At 36.4% G+C, this 19,721-nt stretch overlaps 1 long non-coding RNA gene across 1 annotated transcript; it reads right to left on the bottom strand.

Moving 5' to 3' along the window:
- Positions 1-11,424: 11,424 nt before the first annotated feature.
- Positions 11,425-19,630, bottom strand: LOC149239450 (uncharacterized). Its single transcript, XR_016245451.1, has 2 exons — positions 19,237-19,630; positions 11,425-11,461 (listed from the first exon to the last, which is right to left on the bottom strand). It is a non-coding gene; the product is annotated as an uncharacterized LOC149239450 (long non-coding RNA).
- Between the last annotated feature and the right edge of the window lie 91 nt (positions 19,631-19,721).

Genomic DNA, 19,721 nt, shown 5'->3' with positions numbered 1-19,721 from the left:
GCCTTGTAAGTTTGGATTTCTTCTTCTGTACATGCGGCACCTATATGAATGTTCTCCTCAATTCCGGGTTTCACTGAAATATCAATGGGAATAGTACGAGAAATATTCCCTAAATTCAACTCTGAATCAGAATGTTTCGTTGGATCCTGAGCGTCTTTGACATATTCAGCGGTAAAGATAGATGAAAAATCATTTTCAAATGCATCATCCTTAGGTAAAAACGAAGATCTATGATGGAGATCTTCCCATGGTAGATCGTCTACACTTAGGATTTCGCGAAGTTGTTCGTCAGATGACACGACTTCGGGAAATGCTATCTGTTCTAAGGTTGAGGTGAAAAGTGATTCTTCACTGACCACATTCATTTGGTCGACGTCGGTTGAATGAAAGTCGGTAAAAGACATGAGAGCTTCATAAACAATTTCATATGGACTCAAAGGCATAGCATTACCGAATGAGTCTATCTCAGAGTCAGATGGAACATACCAAGGATCATCATAAACAATATTTTCTGACGTAATCATATGAATTGTTGCAAACGAAGGTTCTACGCTGAGTGGAGGGAGAGGAAAAGTTCCCAGTAAACCGGAATCCTTAACTAAACCTACACCAACGTTCCTATAAGGGATTGTCGTCTTACCGACATGCTGGATACTCTCTGAAGAGGCTGGGTCGGATGAAAAGTATGTTAGCTGATCAATAGTCACGATCTTACCATTATGTGGAAACTTAATTACTCTGAAGACCGATGAAACGACCGCTGTCATAGCATATGACCAACTTCGACCCAAAAGAAGGTTGTAGTCTAGAGGGGCATCAACCACTTCCACATCCAGACTAACGGTTTTACCTTCTACTCCTATAGGCAATTCCTGTAGAATACCAAACGGACGGAACCCACGGCCATCAAAGGCCTTAAGGATGGTGGGGGATTGGTTCAACGAAGGAGAACCAAGGGATCTCCAACATTGAATTGACATAATACACGTAGAAGCTCCCTCATCAATCACAGTTCGATGAATAGGCCTGTTTTTGACTATCACTGGAATTTGGAAAGCCATTTGATGGGGGAGTCGTGGTGTACTATTTTCTAGATCGAAGATCATTAGATTCGGATCCTGAACATCAACAGCTCCTATAGCCGACAAAAGCAATTTTCGTTGTGCTGGACATGATTGCAGCACTTCTAACGCCGACATTGCTGAGGATGAAACAGCTAAGTCCTCAACAATGTTGTAATTCTGGGCCGCCCTCGCATGTGGATTGAAAGCAGACCTTCGAAGTACACCCTTGGCGGGCGGTTTAATTACTAAGTCTGGGTTAGGTTTCTCGATCTGTAGTGGATCGGAACCAGGAGCTGAGGTTGATGGGTTAGAGTGAGAAGATTCTGCTTCTTTACCATCAACAGGATTCTTACTACCATAATCTTGCGATCGAGTCGCAATCCTCACATGAGACATCATCAAAATGGGTTCTTCACTGGCATTCGAGGAAGAACCTATCATCTTATTCTCCTGCTCCGGAAATGGATTTTTTAACACAGCAGGAGTGGGAGAACCTTTGACTATTTTCACTACCTCAGCCCGATGAGGGCAATCTCTCGTAAAATGATCATCTTCACAAATAAGATAAGGATATCGAGGTTTGCGCTTTTCGTCATTGGTTTCCGACTTTTCAGTTTTCTCCTTCGGAGCCTTGTCTGCTTTAGCCTTCTTCTTTCCTTTCTTCTTTCCACCGTTTTTTGATTTGGCCGTGGATGACTCTACAGCGTGAATATCGGCGGTAAGTTCAGGAGAAGACTCTCCTGTCGGGGAATCGGGCAAAGTGATAATAGGAGTAGTTGAAGCCTTGGAAGACTTCTTCTTGCTCTTTGTATTCACGATACCAATCATACCATCAGCGGCATGAGATCCCGAAGGAGCAGCAGCGATTTGGTTCGACTTTGGAAGATCCGGAATCTTCTCGTGTAATGTACCCAACTGCGTGTAAACTAAGTCAAGGTATTGTGCCTGAGCAATGACTTGCTCCTCAGTAACTACTCCGGCCTTAGCTACATCTTCAGTAATCCTTGGTAATAATGATTTAACAAACCATTCAGCTAAGATTTGGTCCGGGATAAAAACTTTCACTAGCCTTCTTCGACGTCTCCACTCATGAATGTGATCTGAAATATACGTGGAGGTTGATTGTTTTAGTGAAGTTAATAACTCCTTACCGTTATCGTATCTGACCGGTAACTGAAAGTGAGTTAAGAACGAGGTAGCTAACTGGCTAAAATTGTAAAAAGAGGCCCGTGGTAACTCAATGTACCACTTGGCCGCGAGACCAATGAGTGTACGTTGGAAAAGACGTAAGCGGATCGAATCATCCGAGATGGAATTTGAAGCACACCAGAGGTGGTAAGTCATCACGTGATTGGACGGATCCTCTCCAGACTTACCTTCGAACTTGGGTATATCGCTGGGCAACTTATTTGGCATTGGCGGCCAGAACGGAAGATATTGAATTGGATCGTTCGTTAGGCGCGTCAAGTCTGGTAAATCCAAAGTTGCGATAAACGGTAACTGCCGGTTAGGATCTCTAAAACTCTGGGTCACAATACCGGCCCCAGGAGGAGGATATCCAGGATAACTAGGAACAGGAGTCGCATTTGGGATATTATAGCCTCCTGGTCTGCGAAACCAGAGATTCTGGGTTCGATCCCCAGTGGAGTCGCCAATTTGTCACACGGAATCAGTCAAGGGTGCGGACACAACTGACCTTCCTAGAAGTCTAAGACATTCTAATGACAAACAAAACAAACTGGAGCTATCCTTCTCTAAACATACATTATGATATGAGAAATCAAGTGTTTCGTTCTTACCTTTGTCCAAACGCTGTTGTAGAAGTCCAAGCTTTGTTGATCTGGATGAGCTCCTCCTTTTCTCCAAAACCTGTAATCACCAACAGTCAAACAATTAAATAGCACCTGATTATAACATAAAACAAAGCATATTCAACATATAGACCAAGGAGTACATGAAATAACCCGTAAACAACAAGTTATTGAGAAGAATGGACCAATTTGCATTAAAGGTAATCAAAAGGAACCATTACAACCTGAGCCTTGGTGTTGTGAAAGCTCCTTCCAGGGTCCACAAGAGTCTTCCTCTACTTTGACAAAGTTCACCCACTTCCAAATAGAACAAGTAAAGATGACAATCTCTCCTCACAAGCTTCTAAATGGGAGTCCTAATTCCTGCAGCATTTACCCTTAGAAATCTATAGCTTTCAACCTCCCTCCTTCTGGCCCAATGCCTCTTTTTATAGTGCTCAAGAGGAAGTTAATCAGGTCCATCATCAATGGGATAGTCCCCTCTTTGGATGGGATCACTCCCTTATTGATGGGATAAGTTCCTCTTTGGTAGGAGTGCATGAACCATCTGGAGGCGCTCAATACACATCAAACAACCTTCTAGAATGCTCTAGAAATGACCACAAGTAAGTTTTTGAAGATAAAACTTGCGCATTTTAACCTTTTCAGAGGGACGCACCTGCCCCTTTAGATACAGAGCGTCCTTGGACGCAGACCTTATGAACAATAGGTGCGTACCCGCAGGCAAGGCTTGAGAGAACCTGCGTACCCAGAGATAAACACTTTTATAAGGACTTTCTCTCTTTCTTGGAGTTTGACATGAATAGCAGAGGCATAAGACTTGCTCAAGAGGGTAGTATGACTGTTGATAGAGCCGTACCGACTGTAAATAGCCATGGTGACATTTTTTAGTGTAACAAGGAGTGTTGAATCTTGTACATGACTTTCACTGTTACATTTATATGTTTCTTGTTCACAGTTAATGAAACTGTACAATTACTTTTCAGTTGTAGACTTTACAGTTACATAGCTATTAAGCATTCAGTTCTATCTTTATGACAAGATTTTCCTTTTGGACACATTTGTGTTTTTTTTTTTTTTAATTTTAGAATAACAGGACAATTATTAATCCATGGTTTATTAAAGACAGACAAGTAAGTAATCCTAACAGATCAAACTACCTTTGACTAATTCAAAGATTAAGTTAAAAAAACAAAAATCCTACCTCTAACATAAAAAACAAACAAAGTGTTAACTCAACTTTTCAACTTGGTAGAAACCGACACGCGGTCACGGTGCGTGACCTAGATGCTCCTACGTCATTTTGCATTCAATTTATTCATACGCACCTAGATGCTCCTACGTCATTTTGCATTCAATTTATTCATCTCTACAGATTTGAATTATAGTCATCGAGGAAGGTACACGTGGCCGGAACATATTATAACTATTAAAGTTTGAGGTTTGCACAGTTCCTTTACAAATGAGCAAGTCAACGAACATGTAAAGCGGGAGGAGGTGAGATAAACGCATGAAGATTTCAAAATTAAAATATGAAAAATTAGGCATTTGAATTTAAAATTTAAGCGGAACTTTTGTAAGATATTGAATTATATTTTCCAACGCAAAAAGTTAAAACTCTGACAAAATAAAGAATAGTAAAACTGTGTTAGTATGAGCGAGATTAATGGGACGAAAGCCTACAGGTTTCTTCATCCACCCAATTTCATTAAATATGAAAATAAACGTCATTATGATGCAGGAACATAAATAAATTAATTAAAACATGGCATTCAAGTGACCAGAATGGGTGCAAGAAAATTAACGCTTTCATCCACCCAATTTCATTAAATATGAAAATAAACGTCATTATGATGCAGGAACATAAATAAATTAATTAAAACATGGCATTCAAGTGACCAGAATGGGTGCAAGAAAATTAACGCCAAAAGTGGTAACTTTCACAACTTAAGTATCCCACCAAATTCAGTAACGTCACTAGGAAGTAGTTTAATCAACGCTTTCACTTTGACTTTTCACATCGCTATGGTCTCAACTTTAATCCGGAATAATTAGTATCCACAATGTTTAACGTCGCAAGATTCTTTTCCTCAAAAATTATTTGTATGTATTTATGTTATATTAATACAAGTTTATTTATTTTAAAAATATTTATTTTAATATTTATTTTTTATATTAAATTTTTATTTTTTTTATTTAGATTTGATTTTTATAAATAATATAATGAATTTATATGGAATATATTATTAAAATATTTTTAAATTTTATATATGGAAAATATCTTACACTTATCTCAGAACCGGAAGGTAAAATATTTTATTTCATGGAAAAAAAATTAAAAATTCTTTGTTATCAAGACGATTCTTATAATAAAATATAAATGGTTTGTCGTTTCAAGGATTATGTATATATTTTATAAACAAATCATAGATAAAGAGATAGTGGATTGTGTAATCGTGAGAGTTTTTAAAATAATATTAATTATATATTCATTCCTTATATAAAAATAAGTAGTTATATCAACCTAAATCATATTAATATAAAAAAAATATAAAATATAATCATTGCATATTAAAATTTTATTGTATTGTAACATCAATTTAATATAACTTATTTTTTTTCCCGGGTAGAAAAAGCATAATATTATTTATATGAGAAATATAAAAAGTCTAAAATGTACATTTAGCCAGGAAATAGCATATGTTTTAAAAATAATGAAACTGTAACATCAGTAAAATCATATCCTGATATAGCTAGATCAAGCTGGCTGCTTGTTATCCTGATATAGCTAGATCAAGCTGGATCTATTCATTAACATTCTTTAAGTTAAAGTCAACCCATATTTACCGTCATATTTTTTTAAATAGCATAAATTGCATTTAGGTTAACCGTTACTAAATGGAATAATATTATAAGGTAACAAAAGATTTCCATCTTAAGTATTTTCTAAAAAGCCAATTGGCAAAACGACCCCAAATGAATATAGCTGATTTTTACGGTAAAATTAAGTAAAATCTAGAACGACCCGTGATTCAGATAACAAGACCAGTTAAATAAATAGGAGTACTCTAACGAGGTGGAGTAATTGTTAAAAGTGGGGGGATTTTGGGTAAAAAAAAATTAAATTTTTTTGCAAATACAGTGTTTGAATCGAGTTTTTGATGATGGAAATAGATTCAACACCATCAAAAACATCTAGGACACCTAAAAATTTGAAGTTTCACTAGATTTACAAAAATCCTTACCAGATTTTCTTTAAATAAGACCAAAATTTCCATAACTTACAGCTAATAAATAAACAAAATATCACAACAGAGAGGAAAAAGAAGATCATCCTTGCTTTTAGGGATCGGCCGCAACAATGAAAAGAAAGCTCAAATACCAATTCAAAGAGATTCAAAGCTGTCATTGCTGTTTGCTACCAAATATAATAGATTCCCAGCTGTCATTACTGGTTCGCTAGCAAATATAGTAAATTCCATCTGTCATAGTTAGATTGCCAGCACATATAATAGATTTCCATTTGTCATGTTAGAATGCCAACAAATATAATAGATTCGCATCTCGCATGGTTGATTGCCAGCGAATACAAAACTAGTTACCATTGAGATTATTGTGTTTAGTTACCATTGACATTATTGTCTGATTTAAATTTAAATTTGAATTCTATTGAGAAGCATTAAAAAAAATAAAGCAGTTCACCAAAAATCAGTAAAAAAAATTAACGAAGAAAAATACACCACTCACATCTTATCACTGAGGCACCAGAATCACAAGCATCACATCTTATCACTATGCACAATAAACCAACAAAGTAACATTATAATTTATAATTTATGCTGCAATTACAACAAGATGAGCAATGCATCAGTTGAAATTTGCGGCAGTTAAATACTTACTAGCAACTATTTAAGAGCCGATGTATGAAGAAATACAAGAGTTCTGCACATAACCACAATTAATCATGGTTTCGCTTAGAACAAGGCATTTTTCTAATTATCCAATACAATTTTAAGTCAAAGGCATCCATGATCAGAACCATAAAAATGCCTAACAAAATCACTACAATCCTATGTTTAACCAGCGGCAGCGGCATAGAGTGAATCTAATACCATTTGTGTGTGCAGGAGTCAAGATTTTGCTGCCAGAATTCGATGCAGGCTGCAAGAAACCCTCATTTTCCTTCATTCCCAAAGAAGCTTAGGGGTAGTCGTATTTCTGGTAAGCTGCAAGAAACACTCATTTTCCTTCATTCACAAGGAAGCTTTAGGGGATAGTCGTATTTCTGGTAGTAAGGGTGGCGACATCAATAGTTTCAAGACCCAGACGTCTCTTGTGCTGGCCGGATAAAGCTCAAGTCGAAAGAAACCAAGAAACTCAAAACCCTAACCAGAGCCCGCCGTGAAGATCGACAGCCTAGTAAACCCCAAGGGGACGGAAAACTCCGGTGGTTCAAGAAACTCTGCAAGCTAAAAGTTGAATATATAGTGGATTTTCCGGATTCTAGAGTCGCCGCCTCGGATAATAATCTGCAGAATGTAGGGGATATTGTTAAAGAGGAGGATACTTCTCGTGGTTCAGTTCAGCGGTTCTCGGATTTGAAACGTTTTGCGTCACCGTGGGAGCACAGCGCATTATCAAACCATAAACTCTTAAAAAGAATTCAAACTGGAAGTCCGGCGTGCTCTGTGTACAGATGTCAGAAAGAGAAATCTGTGTGCAGATGTCAAAAAAATATGAGAAATGTCAAAAAAAATATGAGAAATGTTAAAAAATATGAGAAGTGTTAGACGATATATTGATTCAAAAGAAGGCCAATGCCTATTGGCCTAAATATTAGCAATTGTTTCAAAAGGTACAACGATAGGCCGATAGGATTATTAAATTGGAATTGTTGAATTTTTGTAGAAGAGTTAATTGGTTTGTGGAAACCCTTGTTTTCTTGGACTGGATCATTGTGCAATTACTTTTCTTTAGATGTTTTGTTTATATTTATATTACAAGGAACACATTGAATGTCTTATTTCATTTTAGAGTAAGTTAATTACCCAAAATCAAGAGGTTAAGTTAATTACCTAAAATCAAGAAACCTATATAGATGGCCAAGCATATACGACGCTTGCTAGTGACCAAGGCAATAACCACCATGACTATCCTCTACCAATAGAAGAGTTAATTGGTTTGTGAAAACCCTTGTTTTCTTGGACTAGATCATTGTGCAATTACTTTTCTTTAGATGTTTTGTTTATATTTATATTACAGGGAACACATTGAATGTCTTATTTCATTTTAGAGTAAGTTAATTACCCAAAATCAAGAGGTTAAGTTAATTACCTAAAATCAAGAAACCTATATAGATGGCCAAGCATATACGACGCTTGCTAGTGACCAAGGTAATAACCACCATGACTATCCTCTACCAATATATTTCATTGAAAACCATAATTGTATATTGCATTTAGAAAGTCAAAACATAATATTAGAAAACATGTTGATACATTGCTATTAAAAAGTTAATTCCATTAGAAACCATGATATTATTATTATATTTTATAAAGAATAATATACATATATAGAATGATACTACATTGAAAACCATAATTGTATATTGCGATTAAAAAGTCAAAATATAATATTTGAAACCATGCTAAATATGACATTACAAACCTTAAATGTCAAAGGGAGAACTTAGAAGTTGGAAATTAAATGACCACAGCCATTCCGAAGACCATATCTATAGAGACGTTAAAAAACCATGGTCAATGCCAAATTAAGAGGCCGGAAGCCAAAAACAAAAATAAGAAAATACCAAATCGTTGCTAACATTACATGTAGCAAGAATAAAAGAAGCACTTCTTCCCCACGGATGCCTCCCTGATTGTGATCTCAAGCAGCCTGAAGACGACCATCTAAACATGAACACACATGAACAGGCACGCTTGAAAGGAGGAACAACACATTGGACATTATTCAGATCAGCTAATGAAGTATTATAAATTCTTGAAAATTTTGGAAGAGTTTATAGTGAGATGGCCAAGCATATACTAAGTTTGCTAGTGACCAAGGCAATAACCACCATGACTATCCTCTGCCAATATATTTCGTTGAAAACCATAATTGTATATTGCATTTAGAAAGTCAAAACATAATATTAGAAAACATGTTGATATATTGCTATTAAAAAGTTAATTCCATTAGAAACCAAGATATTATTATTATATTTTAAAAGAATAATATATATATATATATATATATATATATATATACTCCATTGAAAAACATAATTGTATATTGCGATTACAAAATTTGGAAAACAAAGTTTAACATGTTTTCTAATATTATCAACATGAAATTTTCTAATATTATCAACATGAAACGAGATTCAAGTACTAAAAATCAGATTAAACCAGTTGTACAATGTGTTCTTCAGTATGCTTGAACTGCATTTCAAATTGAATCTGGGCTTGTAAACTAATGTGGCTAAATGCCATGAATGTCATTGGACCTACCCCATGACCTGGTGTTCACATTAAATACCACAGATGTCCGATTAAGCAAGTTTTCAAAACAAACAACATCATCACCATTGGGACTGTGTGCACTGTGTATTGCCATTTCAGCTCGTTGAAGTTCATCAAATATTTCTTCAGTCGATCTAGAAATTAGTTGCCATTCCCTTTTCCTGATTTGCCTGATTAGCTTCCAAATGACAATCACTTTGTCTTTTGTTCCTGCCATTAACACTTGGTCCTTGCAGACCACCAATCCTAGTGGATGATCACACTGTGGTTTTGTAACTTTCAGGATAGCCCAACTCTCATTGTTTAGCGAAAAAACTATTACGCTCTGATGGTCTACAGTAGACTCCATGAGTATCAACTACTCTCATATTTTGAAGGTGATGCTGAGATATGAACTCTATCCATGAATTGGTTACAGAACCATATATCATTGTTTTCACATGCCGTTCTCAAGATCACAGTGCCTGTTAGTATCATCCAGCATGGCAACCAAAACCTTAAAATGAATTTTAGTTTGGATGTCCATTTTCCATCCATGAAACGAAGCATTTTGTAAACACCCGTTATAGGATTCTTAATGCAATGAAACACTGATGAGAGTTGGAACCACTTCATGCGTTCAACCTGAGACCAGGCTGTGACAGAGATAGGTATTGGAAAGATGTTGGATATTTCCAGCCAGAAGAGGATAATTGACTAGGTGGGAACACTTCTACAAGCAAAACCCATACCTGGGTGTTCTGCACTTCCCTTAGTTCGGACAACAATGACAAACTCTGGCAACCAGAACAAAGGCACTCCTCCAAAGAGCAATAAATTTCCCTTCTGTTTACTAGTAGTCACAAGGTTTCGCTCTGCTTGAACTATTTGCCAATTTCGTTAATATTTTTTATACTTCTAGTCCCTATTTTGCTGTAAAGGGGTTTGCCAATTCTGTTAAAAATTTTGAAATTTGTATACTTCTGGCCCCTGTTTCGCTGCTAATGGGTTAAGTCAAACCGCTACTTTCTATAATTTAATCTCCTGTCAATATATTTTTTTTTGGCCCAGCGGAAAAACAAAAAGCACCAACAAAGCTTGTAAAATGCAATTCAGTCCCCATTAAGCAAACATGAAGACATAATGAATTGAACCAACAGGAAAAGCAATTCCGCATTTCTAATCCATCAAAAAACCTAAATTAAACAATCATCCAGGAAACCACAACGCTGAAAGACATTTTAGGTCATCTGATAATGAACCCAGATACAAAAAATATGACAAAAAGATCATTAAGAAAGAATACATACTAGTAGCGGAATTCGTGGGGCGAAATCGGTGATCGGAACTACCGTTTCTTGCCCACGATGACAAACCTCAGTCACCGTCCGTCCTCTGGTTTCTTCTTTGACGTCCCATCGATCCAGTAAAAATAAAACCTCTAGACGACAGGTTTCAACCTAAGCAAAAACTATTCAAACCTGCAAGAAACCAAATAACTCATCATTACCGAAGATATTCAACACTTGAACCTCGGAGAATACAATCCTAATCAAAATTTTAAATAAAATGATTACCTTGACAAATTTTGCATGCAACCTTACATGATCCAATTGCTGGTATCTTCAATATTATGCAATTATAATGCTTTCAAAACACTCTGCTATCGTCTAAATAAAGAAAATACCTCTAAAAATGGAGTGGCAAAGCAGAAAATCTAAATACATCAAAACCCTAGGCCTTTCACTGACCGACTTATAGAGAGGAAAAAGATAATGAAGCCAAAATGCAATAAATTCAAAAATAGCAAGTGATCAGTGAAAATGAGCATGCATATGAACACCAATCACATAAACTTACATTATTAATTTAAAATTAAAAACATTATACATTGGAAAAAAACCATAAACTTAAATTAAGCTCACTTAGAAACATAACCTAAGCAAATTCATAAAAAAACTGCAGACAAACTTATCCTGAACACACGTTGCAGAGTTGATCACCCGTGCCACATCGAGGGCGTTTGCCTTTGCTCTCTAAGTCGGTATCGCTCTCTAATTCGGTATTGTTCTCGAATTCGGGTGCCCTATTAAGCAGAAAAGTACGCACGAAGCCAACGTCAAACCACCTGTGCCATGTCGAGCATTCAATCCATGGGCAAAACAGTTTGTCATGGCAGCTAACCAGTGTGGAACTTTCCGCTCCATTTTCTGTCGACTTGAATTTTCTGATATTGTAACATCGATTTTCTCTCAACTTGAATATTCTGATATTATAGCATCGATAGTAGCAGGAGCCGAGTTTGCAGCCCAACTCCCACGATACCCAACCATTGCATCTATTCCTGTAACGCGCTACACGGTTCCTCCACCCCAACTTCACCGGAACCAAATTCTACATAGTATATGTTTGGGTTTGTGATCATTTACCAATATCCAAGCCTCTGTTCAGACGCTTATTGTCGTAGACTATCATAATCATAGTTCAAACAAAATGAATTTTGAAGCATTTTAGGCTTAGGACAATAGAAATGTTATGCTATTCGAATTTCCAGGCATTTCAGGCACAGGAAAATAAAAATAAAAATTGAATTTTCCATAAAATAGCTTGCATTTTCAAGCATTTAAGGCCCAATTGCGACAGGGTGCAGAAGCTTACAATGACACGGGCTACAGATTAAATCAGAGAAAGACAGGAAAATAGATCAGTTTTAGAATTACCTCTGACCCGTTGAACAAGGCTTAATCCGATGAACAAGACTTCAACGAGATGAGATGCAATTTAGTTGAGGCTGGCAAATGTCAGAAGAAGAAGTGGTACTGTGAGGCTACGCATCCAACATTTCTTAATAAATTATGGTAAAGGTTGAAGCCTTAACGAGATTGCAAGTTTTGTAGAACATTTCTGTAATGCGATGAACCAGACTTGAACAGGCGTCACAGACGGAATTAACTACTTGACGCTTCATTAGAAAGTTGTATACAACTAAAACCAAATTCTACATAGTATATGTTTGGGTTTGTGATCATTTAACAATATCCAAGCCTCTGTTTAGACGCTTATTGTCGTAGACTATCATAATCATAGTTCAAACAAAATGAATTTTGAAGCATTTTAGGCTTAGGACAACATAAATGTTATGCTATTCGAATTTCCAGGCATTTCAGGCCCAGGAAAATAAAAATTGAATTTTCCATAAAATAGCTTGCATTTTCAAGCATTTAAGGCCCAATTGTGACAGGGTGCAGAAGCTTACAATGACACAGGCTGCAGATTAAATCAGAGAAAGACAGGAAAATAGATCAGTTTTAGAATTACCTCTGACCCGTTGAACAAGGCTTAATCCGATGAACAAGACTTCAACGAGATGAGATGCAATTTAGTTGAGGCTGGCAAATGTCAGAAGAAGAAGTGGTACTGTGAGGCTACGCATCCAACATTTCTTAATAAATTATGGTAAAGGGATCAGTTTTTAGACAAAATTTCTTAATAAATTATGGTAAAGAGATCAGTTTTTAGACTTTTAAGTGAAAAAAAGGGGGAGCTAGTTCTCGAGCAGAAGCATTATAGGGCTTTTTTTTATTACATTATATATATATATATATCAGACAAGCTGATAACTGTCACATCCGAAACCATCATATCAACCGGAATATTCGTCATCACATCAGTCGGAATAATCGCCATGGAACAGCATATGCAGCAACACGAAGGAGGTTCGAACGCAGGCGTGGTGCGAGTTAGCCGACTGGCCCATCCGCTGAGCCATGCACTCATGCACTTACCTCTGATGAGCCCGCAAATGTCAGACGTAAAGAACATTAACTAGTTTGCAAGTTTTGTAGAATTTTTTGGAATTTTTCTTAACAAGATTTAATCCGATGAACAAGACTTCACCGAGATGAAATCTATTTAATGGCCCTCCGCACCCGGAGCACTATTGCATATGTTTGTCTCATGCCTGGGTTGCTGTCATTCCCCACCCGGAGCACTATTGCATATGTCATTCCCCACCCGGAGCACTATTGCATATGTTCGTCTCAAGCCGGGTTGCTGTCAAGTGTGAAGCAACGAATTGTACGGATGGTACGGATGATGTTGTATAGATATTGTACATAATGTAATATAAAAAAATCTATTTAATGGCCGCACATTTGCTTGCTATCGTCCATTCTCAACGACTTTCAAACCAGTTGTTAATAAATCACCATGCCATTTTTCTATCAATAAAGCAGCTGAATCCCACCAATCTCTTTCGAAGTAACACTTTTTCATGTTCGAATATCTCGTATTAATGCATGATATTGCCACACAAAGGTGAAACAAAGCTTCGAATAACCACTTTGAGACACTTGTTTGGGCCTGTTTCCTCACAAAAATTTTAAAAGCATAGAGCAAATTTTCTGGTTCTGTTTTTTCAAATTAAATGGAGAAAAAGCAAATTTAATTTGCATGAACTTTCTTTGCCTTCCTTTTATCGGAAGTGGCTTGTTGCCTAGAAGTGAGCATTCTAGGTTTAGTCCCTTTGAAAAAGTGAATGGATTTTTGCAGATGGGGTTTCTGAGTACATTTAAGAAAATTCGGTGTCTGATGTTCGAGCATCACTTCAGGCAAAAGATGGAGAATTTTGATTTTGATTATTACCGTTGATCACATTAGAGAAGCTATACAATTCAAACAATTTCAGCGTGTTCTGTACAAAGTCTCTCTTGACAAAAATAGAGAATTTGACTTCCAGATGATTTTTGACTTTCTAGACAAAGCTGTGGAAATTTGGATTTTGAGACGATTTTGTCTTTCCACTGTACAGACAATAAACAGAGAGATTGATTTTGATATGCTTTGACTTTGATTTTAGCTAGTTACTGTGACACAGGGGGCTTGGAGGAGGTTTGGAGTGGGACTTAAAAAGGCTTGGATGTCTGTAGTGAGCCCTTGCAAGTCAAAAACGAATTTAACAAATTAAAAAAAATTATTCTGAGCTGGTGAAACTTCAATCTCCAGATTCCAATGGACCAATACGTTTATTTCTCCTTTCCAGCCAACCAACATCCAACTATTTTTCCGGCTGAGTCCAACCATTTTGGTGTTGGTCAACTAGTTATTAATAAATCACCATGCCATTTTTCTATTAATAAAGCAGCTGAATCCCACCAATCTCTTTCGAAGTAACACTTTTTCATGTTCGAATATCTCGTATTAATGGAATGATACTGCCGCACAAAGGCGAAACCAAGCTTCGAACAACCACTTTGAGATAGTTGTTTGGGCCTGTTTCTACACAAAATTTTTGAAAGCCTAGAGCAAATTTTTTGTTTCTGCTTCTTCAAATTAAAGGGAGCAAAAAGCAAATTTAATTTGCATGAACTTTCTTTGCCATCTTCCTGATGGGAAGTGGCTTGTTGCCTATAATTGAGCATTCTAGGTTTAGTCCCTTCTGTACACACAATAAACAGAGAGATTGATTTTGATATGCTTTGACTTTGATTTTAGCTAGTTACTGTGACACGGGGGGCTCACAGTAGGCTTGCAGGAGGTTTGGAGTGGCACTTAAAAAGGCTTGGATGTTTGTAGTGAGCCCTTGCAAGTGAAAAACGACTTTAACAAATTAAAAAAAAAAAAAATTAGTTTGAGCTGGTGAAACTTCAATCTCCAGATTCAAATGGACCAATACGTTTATTTCTCCTTTCCAGCCAGCCAACATCCAACTATTTATCCAACTAAATTGAACCATTTTGGTGCTGGTCAACCAGTTATTAACAAATCACCGTGCCATTTTTCGATCAATAAAGCAGCTGAATCCCACCAATCTCTTTCGAAGTAACACTTTTTCATGTTTGAATATCTCGTATTAATGGAATGACACTGCCACACAAAGGCGAAACAAAGCTTCGAACAACCACTTTGAGACACTTGTTTGGGCCTGTTTCTACACAAAAATTTTAAAAGCCTAGAGCAAATTTTCTGCTTCTGCTTCTTCAAATTAAATGGAGCAAAACGCCAATTTAATTTTCATGAAATTTCTTTGCCATCTTCCTGATGGGAAGTGGCTTGTTGCCTAGAATTGAGCATTCTAGGTTTAGTACCTTTGAAACAGTGAATGGCTTTTTGCAGCTGGGGTTTTTGAGTACATTTTTGTGATCAAGTTGGCAAATTTATCTTTGCCTAACATCCTTTTCAGGGAGTGTCAAATGCAAAAGAGGGGAGTTTCTGTCTGCCTACTATCTCCTTGAGGGAGTGTGAGAAGCAAAAATATTTGGACGGTAGAAAAGAAACAAAAAAAAATCTAAATTTTAGAAACAGTTGTATACTTGTTGTTTAAAAGCTCCAGGGTTCAGAGATTAAAATAAAACTTTTTAACTTCTCGTTGCTTTAAAGTTATGGGGTTCAAATGGATTAGTATACCCACCACTTATAATGATAATAAGAGTTTGTAAATTTACTACTACACGTTTTAATTTAACTAAAAATCTCAATGTGAATAGATGGTCTGGGATTGTTCACATATATTCTACATAACAGAAATCGATTATTACCACGGATGCTTCGGATGTTGTCGGCATGGACACAGTTCTTCTGGGCGCGGCCGCTGATCCTCTGCTCAGCGCGTGATGCTTCTTATTCGGAAACTTCTTATGACTGTCGGGGCTATGATTCAGGGGCGAATTGAGACGATTCTCAATCTGTGCCGACTCCAAGTAATTAACTGTCCTCTTCTTTGAAGACCGTGGCTGATAGTCCACAAATTTGGCAATCTTCTTCTCTGTTTCCCATCCTTGTTCATGGCACTCAAAAAACTGATGATATTGAGGGGCAACTGCACCACTGGAGTACCTTGCATATGATACATCATTGCCTCGATGATCTGGATTGATTAGAAAAAAAAACCTAATGGTGTGAAACCAATTAGTTAAGAGCATGTAGATTGTAGTGTTGTGTTTTGGGTGAACACTTTACTTATCAGATCAAATGAAAAACAGTATAATATATCTGGCTTCCATCAATATCTTTTATCAGCCTAATTTTCTATGCAACTTTTTAAATGAACACTCTACCTATCATCAAAACCAAATGAAAAACAGTATAACATACTTGGCTTCCATCAACGTCCTTCCCCTTCAGCTGTTCAACCAGAGACATGAGATGCTTCTGCAAGTCATTATATTTAATACTCATGCGCTTCAACATAGACTTGAGTTTCCTATTCTCTTCGTCTATGACATTCATCTCAGCCACAAGCAGAGTGATCTGCACAAATCAATTACAAGCCATGTAATCTGTAAGAAACAACACCCAATATTATAAGAAATAAGGTTATATCTGGGAGAACTCCCTGCAACACCTTATTTTTGTTTCTTTATACTAAATTCAACATATATCTATGTAATGGAATTTAAATATTTATGATTCAGATAAGATTTTGGAAACAATGTCTTTCTTCAAATTTTAAATCTTCGGGGCAGCCAGCTTAAATGGTGATTACCATGATAATGAAGTGTTATGTACCATTGCCAAGAAATATGATGTTCAAATCCTCTGATTTACCCATATCTAAAGAAAAGACAAATATAGGCACCTATAGATTGGTCAAAATCAACTCTGTTCCTAGTTGCCCATTCCTTTAGTCATTAAAAAGTAAAAGTCCTCCTCTAAAGATCCATATCCACATATGAAAAGTTTGAGACTTATGGTTATTTCTAATACCAAAACTTTCCACTGATGACAAAATATATCTTCCAGAGGAGTACAACGAATTTTAGCTATTGATATATGCTTGCTTGTTTACAGATCATGGCCATCTTCACCACAAGATTGGCCGGGTGATTGCAGGTAAAACATAGGACTCAATTATGGATTACATGAACAATTCCAGTGGTTTCATTTGATATGCTTCTATTCATGCATCTCAAGCTTTAAAGTTAACGTTGGCTTCTTGGATGGCAGGGACCGTGGTCAGGGTTGCTGTTGGTGGATTGATTTCTGCAAGTGTTATAATTTGGTATTTCAGGAGGATCAAACCAAACAGATCTGTGAAAATTGGGGTGGAGAGCAGTAGAAATGGCAATATGTAGTCAGCTTACTATTCTTAACTATTTTTTTTTCCCTTTTTGATATATGAGACTTTAGGACCAGCACCTTATCTGATCAGACCTCAGGGCCAACCTTTTAGTCAAGGGCTTAAGGTATTTCCTTTCTTTACAAAGAAAAAGCCTTACCTAACCTCAGATAAGGTCTTGGTATTATGTGAGTTAAAAGTGTTGGTGCTTACATCTTAGTAGTACGGTTTATATGTTGAAAACAAAGGCATGATTCTGCACTGCAGAATTTTACAGCAGTCATCATCACTATCAAGAGCTGTGCAGCCATAGAAAAGATGTTATTAACATTTGTGTGGGGTTTTCTGAGTTTTCCAGATATTTTTATTTTTTCAAAGTAAATCAGGAAATCTATACTTTACATACCATACTGAGATAATAACAATTTTTTCTCTGAGGTCCACTGGTGGATAAATTAAGTACTGAGTTTGGAAACTTATTTGACATTACAATGTGAAATTTTGAAACTAAAGTCGTTGTCTGAAAAATATAATATTGGGAGTCCCATCTGTTGCTTTTATTGGCCTTCCAGCAAACCTGTTTCTAAGTTGGCCAGTTTGTAGTGTTCAGAGATTCTGTAAACAATATATGGTTTTTACATTAAGATTCATCGTATTCATCTTTCGAAGTATGATAGAACAATATGACATCACAAGTCGTAGGCATAAGATACATGTCGAGCCAAAATGACATATATTCACATTAGTGTTAAAGGTGGATTACCATCAAAGATTTAATGTTGTTGGGGGCATTAAGGTGAATTAATATTTATCCTTGATATGGTTGAGAGTTACATACATGTTGAGCCAAAATGACATATATCCACATTAGTGTTAAAGGTGGATTACCGTCAAAGATTTAATGTTGTTGGGGAATTAAGGTGAATTAATATTTATCCTTGATATGGTTGAGAGTTAGTGAGGATTACCGTAATATACATAATATATATGACAATTGATATTCCAAAATGTGAAGATGGTTTTGTTGGTTGGAACAATGCTACAAGTTATAATAACAGAGAATTTTATGAGATTTATATGCAATATTAATTCAATAATTAATAAAAAAATATAGCCTTAGACACCCTAAATCAATTTTGGTTTATATAGCTTTAGAATTTCATATTGATATTCCAAAAATGTGAAGATGGTTTTGTTGGTTTGAACAATGCTACAAGTTATAATAACAGAGAATTTTATGAGATTTATATGCAATATTAATTCAATAATTAATAAAAAATAGTGTCTTAGATACCCTAAATCAATTTTGGTTTACACAGCTTTAGAATTTCATTTCTGCTACATCTGTGCATCTTATTTAGATTTGCTTCTTTCTATGTCGTGATTGTTCCTCAATTTATGCCTTACGGCGTTTCCTTTGCATCATCTGGTGCAAATGCTAGTCAATATTGTGCAATTATAATGCTTTCAAAACACTATGTTATCGTCTAAATAAAGAAAATAACTCTAAAAATGGAGTGGCAAAGCAAGAAATCTAAATATATCAAAACCCTGGATAGATTTTCTGGACCTTTCACTAACCGACTTATAGAGAGGAAAAAGATAACGAAGCCAAAATGCAATAAATTCAAAAATAGAAAGTGATCAGTGAAAATGAGCATGCATATGAACACCAATCACATAAACTTACATTATTAATTTAAAATTAAAAACATTATACATTGGAAAAAAACCATAAACTTAAATTAAGCTCACTTAGAAACATAAACTAAGCAAATTCAAAAAAAAACTGCAGACAAACTTACCCTGAACACACATTGCAGAGTTGATCACCCGTGCCACATCGAGGGTGTTTGCCTTTGCTCTCTAAGTCGGTATCACTCTCTAATTCGGTATTGTTCTCGAATTCGGGTGCCCTATTAAGCAGAAAAGTACGCATGAAGCCAACGTCAAACCACCTGTGCCATGTCGAGCATTCAATCCATGGGCAAAACAGTCTGTCATGGCAGCTAACCAGTGTGGAACTTTCCGCTCCATTTTCTGTCGACTTGAATTTTCTGATATTGTAACATTGATTTTCTCTCAACTTGAATATTCTGATATTATAGCATCGATAGTAGCAAGAGCCGAGTTTGCAGCCCAACTCCCACGATACCCAACCATTGCATCTGTTCCTGTAACGCGCTACATGGCTCCTCCACCCCAACTTCACCGGAACCATGATTTCTTTGCGTTCCACAACTTGCTCTTCGATATACCGACCAAGGAACATGCTTTTGTCAAGAGACCC

This window comes from Pinus tabuliformis, chromosome 8, assembly GCF_031772625.1.
Source record: "Pinus tabuliformis cultivar Carrire ecotype Pingquan chromosome 8, CPIR1, whole genome shotgun sequence".
Lineage (NCBI taxonomy): Eukaryota > Viridiplantae > Streptophyta > Pinopsida > Pinales > Pinaceae > Pinus > Pinus tabuliformis.
Note: the sequence above shows the minus strand (reverse complement) of the source record. Positions and strands in the feature narration are given on the sequence as shown.